This window comes from Eriocheir sinensis, chromosome 38 (genome assembly GCF_024679095.1).
Source record: "Eriocheir sinensis breed Jianghai 21 chromosome 38, ASM2467909v1, whole genome shotgun sequence".
NCBI lineage: Eukaryota > Metazoa > Arthropoda > Malacostraca > Decapoda > Varunidae > Eriocheir > Eriocheir sinensis.
Window position 1 is genome coordinate 13,455,894 of NC_066546.1, and position 10,000 is coordinate 13,465,893.

At 41.9% G+C, this 10,000-nt stretch overlaps 1 protein-coding gene across 4 annotated transcripts in view; it reads right to left on the minus strand.

Moving 5' to 3' along the window:
* Positions 1–10,000, minus strand: part of LOC127008685 (calcium/calmodulin-dependent protein kinase type 1) — a 118,538-nt gene that overhangs the window by 88,737 nt on the left and 19,801 nt on the right. The window lies entirely within an intron of this gene.

Genomic DNA, 10,000 nt, shown 5'->3' on the forward strand with positions numbered 1-10,000 from the left:
ACACACACACACACACACACACACACACACACACACACCGCAGCCATGTACCCCCAACAAACAAAATAGCACCACACACACACACACACACACACACACACACACACACACACACGCACGCACAAAGTCCTTATCATACATTCAAACAGGTTTCGTAAAATTATTGATGAATGAAGCTCCGACATTATTATTTAAAAGGACTCACCGACGTCCACAAAGGGAAAGGAGAGAGAGAGAGAGAGACTACACAATGGCGCCATACAACCATCACATTTAACGATTATCAGAAAACAACATCAACTCAACCATAAATAAGTAAAGGTATTCAGTAGTGCCCTTTGTCTCTCTCTCTCTCTCTCTCTCTCTCTCTCTCTCTCTCTCTCTCTCTCTCTCTCTCTCAGCGGACGGAAAGAACTTGTCCCTCAGCGTCGGGTGCCTCTGTATTACCCTTTGTGTGTTCGAGAGAGAGAGAGAGGGAGAGAGAGAGAGTGTATGGATTCCTCTTCATTGACCTCATACTACTTAGCCCCCTCCCCCCCCCTCTCTCTCTCTCTCTCTCTCTCTCTCTCTCTCTCTCTCTCTCTCTCTCTCTCTCTCTCTCTCTTTCGAGGCTAAGTGAGAGGCCGCTGGGAGAGTGGAACATTACTTTCGCTTTTATGACCAAATGGTTTCTTCTCTGCCTACCTTCCTTCCCCTTCTTCTTCCCTCCTCCTCCTCCTCCTCCTTCTTCTCCACTATTCCCTCTTTCTCTCTCTTCTTTCTCTTCCCTCTCTCCTCTTCTCAAGTTTCCTCTGATTTCTTCTCCTTTCATGTGAGCCAATCATTGTTTTGCATTGTGTGTAGTTGAATCATGACCTAACATATATTCACACCTCCTCTTCCCTCCTCACCCTCCTCTTACTCCTCTTAAGTTTCCTCTGATTTTTTTGCCTTTATTCGACTGACTCATTATTTTGTCTCTTCGAAACCTGAATCACTACCTAACCTAATCATATTCACTTGGTTTTTTTTACACCTCGTTTTCTTCGGGTGAGGGAGAGGAGAGGGACTGCAGTAAAAGAGTGGGTATACGAAAACAGTGGAAGAGAAAAATAGAACATAAAAAGGATGTATACGGGAACAGTTAAAAAGATATAGAGAGAGGAAAAAACACAGGATAATATACAGAAGTTGAAATTGCGGTAGAAGTAAGAAACGGTAAGAAATGCATGCAGAATTAAAGCGTGTAAATTAAAGTCATGTTAGCAAGGAGTATTAATAAAAGGAGGTATATGGGGACAGCTAAAAAGACAAATGGCGTAAGAAACAGAAATAAACAGCGAAGCGGTGGAAATGGAGATAGAAGTAAGAAACAGAGTAAGGAATGCATGCAGAGGTAAAATGTATAGCAAAATTCGCTGTCAAATTGGCAAGAAGAGAGAAAAAGTGGCGTATTAAAAGGAGGTATATGTGGACAGCTAAAACGATAAATGGAGTAAGAAACGTAAATAAACAGAGAAGTGGTGGAAATGGAGATAGAAGTAAGAAACAGAGTAAGGAATGCATGCAGAGGTAAAATGTATAGGAAAATTCGCTGTCAAATTAGCAAGACAGGAAGTAAGAAACGTAAACACCTTAACAATAACAAAAAAAAACTGATTCAAGGTACGAAAAATATACTGCATCAGGAGGTACGAAAGAATATTAATTAACGAGTAAGAGAAGGAAAAAAAATCACAACCAAAAAATGAATTAGGAAAACGAAGAAGCTGAGCCGAGACAAAAATGAATGACGGAAAAAAAAAGTGTAAATCGTATGAAATATTACCGGAAAAATCTTAATCATGGAAAAAAAAGGGGAATTCGATCTCACTTATTTGGTTTATGGTGTTTTTGTGGCTTCTTTTAGGGCTGAATGACTCCAGAAATAGACGAGGCGTTGTCACGGGACGAGTACGAACACACACACACACACACACACACACACACACACACACACACACACACACACACACACACACACACACACACACACACACACACAATTGGAGTTTCTGCGCATGGCGAGGTATTTTGTGGCCACTGACTCACCTTAGTGTCTGTCTGTCTGTCTGTGTGTCTGTCTGTGTCTGTCTGTCTGTCTGTGTGTCTGTCTGTGTGTCTGTCTGTGTATCCCTTCCATGGCAACACTGCATGACAGCTTCACCATTTTTTTTTTTTTTTTTACAGCAAAGGTTACAGCTCAAGGGCAAAGAAAATAAACAAAACTTAAAAACATCAATAAACGAATAAACGGCTGACTTTTTTTCACTGTTAATTACGTTTATAAATTCAAGACGCATTATGGTCCGTGAGTCACTCCTTCACAACGATCGACCTCTCAGCCAAAAAAAAAAAAAAAAAAGGATGACTAATTTATTTCCTCACTGTCACCTCCTTACTTAAATCCAATAGCCGTAAACATTATTCCTGCGCGCGTTTATAAATTCAGGACACACATTATGGAAGGTCCGTGAGTCACTTCTTCATAACGATCGACCTCTCAGACAAAATAAAGGATGACTAACTTATTTCCTCACTGTCACCTCCTTACTTAAATTCAATAGCCGTAAACATTATTCCTGCGCGAGTTTATGAATTCAGGACACATATTATGGAAGGTCCGTGAGTCACTTCTTCATAACGACCGACCTCTCAGCCAAAAAAAAGGATGACTAACTTATTTCCTCACTGTCACCTCCTTACTTAAATTCAATAGCCGTAAACATTATTCCTGCGCGCGTTTATAAATTCAGGACACATATTTTGGTCCGTAAGTCACTCCTTCATAACGATCGACCTCTCAGCCAAAAAAAAAGGATGACTGACTTATTTCCTCACTGTCACCTCCTTACTTAAATTCAATAGCCGTAAACATTATTCCTGCGCGCGTTTATAAATTCAGGACACACACTATGGAAGGTCCGTGAGTCACTTCTTCATAACGATCGACCTCTCAGACAAAATAAAGGATGACTAACTTATTTCCTCACTGTCACCTCCTTACTTAAATTCAATAGACGTAAACATTATTCCTGCGCGCGTTTATAAATTCAGGACACATATTTTGGTCCGTAAGTCACTCCTTCATAACGATCGACCTCTCAGACAAAAAAAAAAGGGGATGACTAACTTATTTCCCCACTGTCACTTCCTTACTTAAATTCAATAGACGTAAACATTATTCCTGCGAGCGAGTCTCTTCCCTGACAATGATCGACCATGCCACGCCGCTCAAGACAGATAACTCAACTTTTTTTCCCCCGTGCATAATATATTTACATAAACTTGCGGCATCATAAATATCTGGCTCACGCGGCGACTTTTTTCTTCTTTCCTCCCTTCGTAAACTTTTATATCATGACATACGCAGGACGCGGGCATGCAAAAAAGACACAGGCAGGCAAATAACTCGCTTCCGTATTCTGATATACACATGGATAAAAAGTTACTACATAATATTAAGTCGCGCGCTTTGGTGTTTTGTCCTAACTTCTGCCACTTCAAACTTTTCAGATAAAATCATCTCTACTAGAAAAGACACGAACATTCTTATTTCTCATAGCAGTACATTTTACATACACTTTTTTTTTTCATTTTACGGTTCCAACTATGGCGCCGGTAGGTTTTCTTGGTGGGTCCTCATGGTCGGCCCCAGCTCACTGTGACGCAGACAAGTGTTTATAGTGGCGCCGTCTTGTTTGGCTCATGCTGCCCCCCGGAGCTTATCTTTGATCCTCGCTTCAGGGACAGAATCTAGAGTCCGGGCTGATGGGTGGTCTTCAGGACAGCATGTGGGTAGTCTTGGGCCACTCGGCGGTGACTGAAAAATCGCAGCAGTGGCGGCGGACAGGAAAGGTACCCGCGCCATCCTGAAAGCGGCGCCGGCACGCTAACCACTCAGCCACTTAAAAAGGCCACATATGGATTATCAAGAGTATCAAGACACTTCTCCACCCGGATTTATGGATCATTTCGCCGGGGCAGCGTTTAGCGGGCATTTTTTGTTGCGGTTTTTGTTTTTACCTCGAGACATCTTCCTTGCTGTAACTTTATAATTCATTGTGTAAATTTTTTGTTGCTGTTTTTTGTTTTCCTCTTGAGACGTCTCCCTTGCTGTAACTTTATAATTCATTGTGTAAATTTTTTGTTGCTGTTTTTTGTTTTCCTCTTGAGACGTCTCCCTTGCTGTAACTTTATAATTCAATGTGTAAATTTTTTGTTACTGTTTTTTGTTTTCCTCTTGAGACGTCTCCCTTGCTGTAACTTTATAATTCATTGTGTAAATTTTTTGTTGCTGTTTTTTTGTTGTGTTTTCCTCTTGAGACGTCTCCCTTGCTGTAACTTTATAATTCAATGTGTAAATTTTTTGTTACTGTTTTTTGTTTTCCTCTTGAGACGTCTCCCTTACTGTAACTTTAAAATTCAACGTGTATTTCTTTTTTTTACCTCGAGACATCCCCCTTGCTGTAACTTTAAAATTCAATGTGTAAATTTAATCCTGGTTTTTTCGTCACTGGCAACATCATAAACCGCAAACACTAAGCAGTATCATTTAAGAGAAAAAATAACACGTTCAGTCTAGATCCCCTCACTGCCTCCCCTCCCCCTTTCCCCCCTCGCCACCCCAGTGAATTAATATACTTTCCTGCTCACCACCGCCGCCCCAGCCTTCCTTTTTTCCCCCCAGTGGCGCGCCTCGACGTGTTATTCCATTAATCTTCGACCTTATTACCGAACCTAACCGCAACTTTTTTTCTCATTATATTATTCAAGAAAACACGAATCATTTTTTTTTTTTCGAGCACACTAAAATTCTATATATGATGTTGCCAGTGATGAAAAAAATAAGGATTAAATTTACACATTGAATTTATGAGTTTGAAAAGAACAGCAGATAGATTCAATGTTACGAAGAAAAATATATAAAGTTTGGCGGGTCTTTCCTCGTACGATTTTGGATGATCTTTTTGAGCTGTGTGAAAAAGTGAAGTTTGTAAGTTTTAAGAGAACCGTGGCTGTCAATATATTACAAAAAAAAAATATATAGTTTGATGGTTCCTTCTTCCAGCCACGATTTAATATTTTTTTGAGGTGGGTGAAAAAATAGTTCGTAAAATTTATAAGAACCATATGTTAAGTTCGTGTAACAAGGAAAAACATGAACTGTGTAAAAGTATAAAGTTTGTAAGTTTGAGAAGAGCCATATATTTATTTCGTATTACAAGGGAAAATATTAGTAGTTGTGCAAAAATAGAGTTAGTAAGTTTTAGGAGAAGTGTAGATTAAGTTCGCAAAAATATGAAATGTACAAAAATAGTTAGTAAGTTTTATGAGAAGTGTAGATTATGTTCGCAAAAATATGAAATGTACAAAAATTGAGTTAGTAAGTTTTATAAGAAGTGTAGATTAAGTTCGCAAAAATATGAAATGTACAAAAATATATAGTTAGTAAGTTTTATGAGAAGTGTAGATTAAGTTCGCAAAAATATGAAATGTACAAAAATAGTTAGTTTTATAAAAAGTGTAGATTAAGTTCGCAAAAATATGAAATGTACAAAAATAGAGTTAGTAAGTTTTATTAAAAGCGTAGATTAACTTCGTATTGCAAGGGAAAAATATGAACTGTGCAGTAATAGAGTTAGTAAGTTTTATAAGAAGCGTAGATTAAGTTCGCAATAATATAAATCCAACTCTCCACCCGAAATCGATTTCTCTTTTGGGCACTCGCCAATGTTCTCTTTTCTAGGACCAGTGATTTGCGGTCTTTTATTTTCTCACTTATTTTTTGCCTTTGAGCTGCTTCCTTAACTGTTAAATAAAAAAAAGGAAAAATATTATAGCTTGCGTCTCCTCTGCCTCTCCTTGGCCGCCTCTCCGTCGCCTCGCCGCCGCCGCAAAATTGATTAAAATGTCCACTTGGCCGGGAATGAAAATAAAAGTTTCATCCGCAAAAAAAGGTTACATCGTAGATAATGCTGCGCGGATTACTGTCAACCCGTTTTCTCTCATAAAGTTAAGTGAAGGGAAAACGGAGCCGTCACAAGCCAGGCCAGGGAAGACTATTATATTACCGCTTAAGAGCCATCAAGAAGTCACTTAGGGCGGAAAATGACAAGTAAAGTGTGTGAAATTATGTACTCCAAAAACATGTTAAAGAAAGGCTTGAAGAATCTCAACATAATAATAATAATAATAATAATAATAATAATAATAATAATAATAATAATAATAAAAATAATAATGATGAAGATGAAGAACAAGAAGAAAAAAAAAAAGAAGAAGAAGAAGAAAGAAGAAGATGATGAAGAAGAAGAAGCAGTAGAAGCAAAAGCAGAACAAGAACAAAACCAACAACAACAACAACAACACATCCCTACACAACATACCTTCACCCATACAAACAAATAAAAACGCAAACAAAATACAAAAAAAAAAAACTGACGAGACCACAAATAACAAAGGGAAAACATGGACCTGAAAACTGGAGGGAGGCAAAGTGGGTCAAAGTTCTTGGACCGACCACCTTTTTGGCAGCGTTTTGGGGCGGGTTTTGGTGCACGGCAGAACAAGGAGAGACGCAATGCAGCTCCTTTAAGGTTGGTCGACCCCGATTGTCCTTCACTCCCTCCCACCTTTTGCTTCCCTCCGGTTTTCTCCCATTTCTCACCTTCTTTCTGCTTTCCCAACTGAACTTTTTCCTTGTCATACCCATTCTCCCTTTCCCTCACCTCCCTTTTCCCCTACCTTCCCTCCTCTGCTTTCATATACCCCTCCTCTTTGGTTCTCTCTTTCTTCAACTCTTTCCTTCCTTCCCTCCTCTTCCCTCACCTCGCTCTCCCCTTCCTTCTCCCCTACCTTCCCTCCTTTCCTTTCATATCCCCCTCCTCTTTGATTCTCTCTTTCTTCAACTCTTTCCTTCCTTCCCTCCTCTCGCTCTCCCCTTCCTTCTCCCCTACCTTCCCTCCTCTGCTTTCATATCCCCTTCCTCTTTGATTCTCTCTTTCTTCAACTCTTCCTTCCTTCCTCCGCTTCCCTCCCCTCGCTCTCCCCTTCCTTCTCCCCTACCTTCCCTCCTTTCCTTTCATATCCCCCTCCTCTTCGATTCTCTCTTTCTTCAACTCCTTCCTTCCCTCCCACGCTCCCATCCCCTTCGCTTCTCTCTTTCCCGAACTCCTTCCTTCTCCCCTAACTTCCCTTCTCCGTATCAAGCTATCGTATCCACCCTTCCCCTTCCCTTCGCTTTTCTTCTTCCGCACCTCCTTCCTTCTTGCCTAACTTATCCACCTTCTCCTTCCCTCACCCTCCCCTCCTTCCCTTTAGCTTTTCTCTTACCAAACTTACTTACAAACAAACTTACTTCCTCTCCTAACTTCACTCCTCCTCTGTCATGCCCACCCTCCCCTTCCTTCATCCCCCCCTCCCTCTTTCCCCTTTTTTACGTCAACTTCTTTCTTTATTTCCAACTTCATTTCTCTTCTTTTACTTTTTTTGTTCGTCTTTAATTTTTCCTTCCTTCACCCTCCTCTTCCATCACCTGTTCCCTTTCACCTCTCGTTTTCCTCATTCCCTTTTCTTCTAATGTCACTCTTTCCCTTTATTTTCCCTCTTTCCTCTTCCCTATCCACTTTTACCTTTCTCTTTTCTCTCTCCACCCTTTCTTTACCCTCTTCCTTCCTTCCTCTCTTCCTTCCTTCCTTCCTTTCCTCACCCCCAACCTCCTCCTCTTCTTCCACGTCCTTCCTTACTCACAATATTCCTCCTTTCCTTCATAACCCTTTCCCTCCTTTACCCTCCTCATCTTCACCTTCCCTCCCTTCCCTCCATTAACACTTCTTTCCCTCCCTCCCTCCCTCCCTCCCCTCCCCTCCCCTCACCTCCCCTTACTTTTTTTTTCTTTCCTATGCCCGAGTCTGCTTAATCTGCCTCCCTTCCCTTCCCTCACCTCCCCCGTCACCTTTCTCACTTCTACCCTCCAAACCCTTCCTCCTCCTCCTCCTCCTCCTCCTCCTCCTCCTCCTCCTCCCTCCTCTCCACTCCCTCTCTCTTAACAATAATTATCCCTGCTTACTTTCTTTTTTTTATCCTCACTCTCCCGTTTCCTCCTCGTTATTTCCTTCTTCCTCTCCCTCCTTTCCTCCTTCCTCTTTTCCTCCTCCATTTCTTCATTCTATCCATATCTTCCCACACTTTTTTATTTCCCTCCTTCACCCATTTTCATTTTTCCCTTTTCCTTATCCCATTCTCCCTCCCTTCCTTATCTTTCCTCCTTTAGTCATTTTTCAACCCTCTCCTCTTTCATCGACTTTCCCGTTCTCCTCGTTTCGTTCTCCTCTAATTTCTCTATTCCTTTTTTTCATTCATCTCTGTATTTCCTTTCCTCATCTTCCTTCCTTCATCCCATTTTCACCATTCCCTTTTACTCCTTTCCTCTTCCATTCCTCCTTTTTCTCTTCCATTCCTTCCTTTCCTTACTCTGTTCTTGCCTTTCCCTTTCCCTCTTTATCGTCTTTCTTTACTCCTCTTCGGTCTTTGTTCCTCTCCTCCGTATATATCTCTCTCTTCTCCTCTATAATTCTCCCTTCCTCCCATTATTCCTGCTTAACATCCTCCATTTCTCATCCCCCCTTCGTCCGTCCTTTCTCTGCTCTCTTTATCCTCCTCCTTCCTTCCATCATTCTCTTTCCTCATCAAATTCTCCCTTTCTCTCAGTTTTCATCACCCTCCGCTTCCCCTTCTTCCTGCCTTCCCTTCTCCCCTCTATTTCCCCTCTTCATCTTTATCCTCTCTCTTCCTTCTCCGTTCCTTCCCTCTATATTCCTCTCTTTCCTCATCAAATTCTCCCTTTCTCTCATTTTTCATCACCCTTCCCTTCTCCCTTCTTCCCTCTATTTCCCCTCCTCCTTTCTTCCTTTTCCGTTCCTTCCCTCTATATTCCTCTCTTTCCTCATCAAGTTCTCCCTTTTTCTCATTTTTCATCGCCCTCCGCTTCTCCTTCCTTCCTATTTTGCCCTTGATCAACTCTCTTCCTTCTCCTCTTCCCTTACCCTTCTCTCCTTATCCTATCTTTCTCCTCATCGATTCCTCCCTTTCTCCCATTTTTCATCAGCTTTTGTTTCCCCTTTTTCCTTCCTTTCTCAACTCTCACTCGGCTCTCCCTTCTTTTCCCTTCTCTTTCCTTTCCCTTTTTCCTTCCTTCCCTCCTCCCTATCTCTCGTTTTTCATCGCCCCTCGTTTTCCCCTTCTTCCTTCCTTCCACTCTTGTTGTTCAGTTCTTCCCTCTTTTTTCCTCCTTCTCTTTCCCCTCTCCCCTCGCGGCCCCGTTCCTGTTCCTGTCCCTCTCCCCCTCCCCATCCTTCCCCTCCCCTCCCTTGGCAAACACGGGTCAGACATCACACTTTATGGCTCAGTTTTACCTGCTATCCAGACACTCTCCCAGACACAACACCGCTAACCTTGGCCACACACACACACACACACACACACACACACACCACATTAGCCTCCATTACCCCACAATACCATCCCAGCAGCCACCAAATAGACCTAAGCCTCTCCTTCACGTTCAAAGCATCCCTACCTCGAACCCTAAGAAGCATGAGATCCATAGAGATGAGAGACGCCGGCCGGGAGAGTGGGTGAGAGGGAGACGAAAGGGATGCTGCAGACGAGCGAGAGGGAAATGGTAAAAAGGAAAATGGATAGAGGGAAAGAAAGCGAGGATGTAGGAGAGGGAGAGGAAGTTGCAGAGGAGAGTGGAGAGGAAAAGACGAGGGAGGAGAATGGTAAAAAGAAAACCGGGAAAAAGGAAAAAGACGAGGGTGCAGGAACGAAGAGGAAAATGCAGAGGAGTGAAAAGGAAAAGGGGAGGGAAAGGAAACTGGAAGGGAAACTGAATAAAAGAGAAAGGAGACAAGAATGATCCAGGAAACAGAGAGGAACGAGACACAGAAATGAAGAAAAATACGAGAAAAATGTAGAG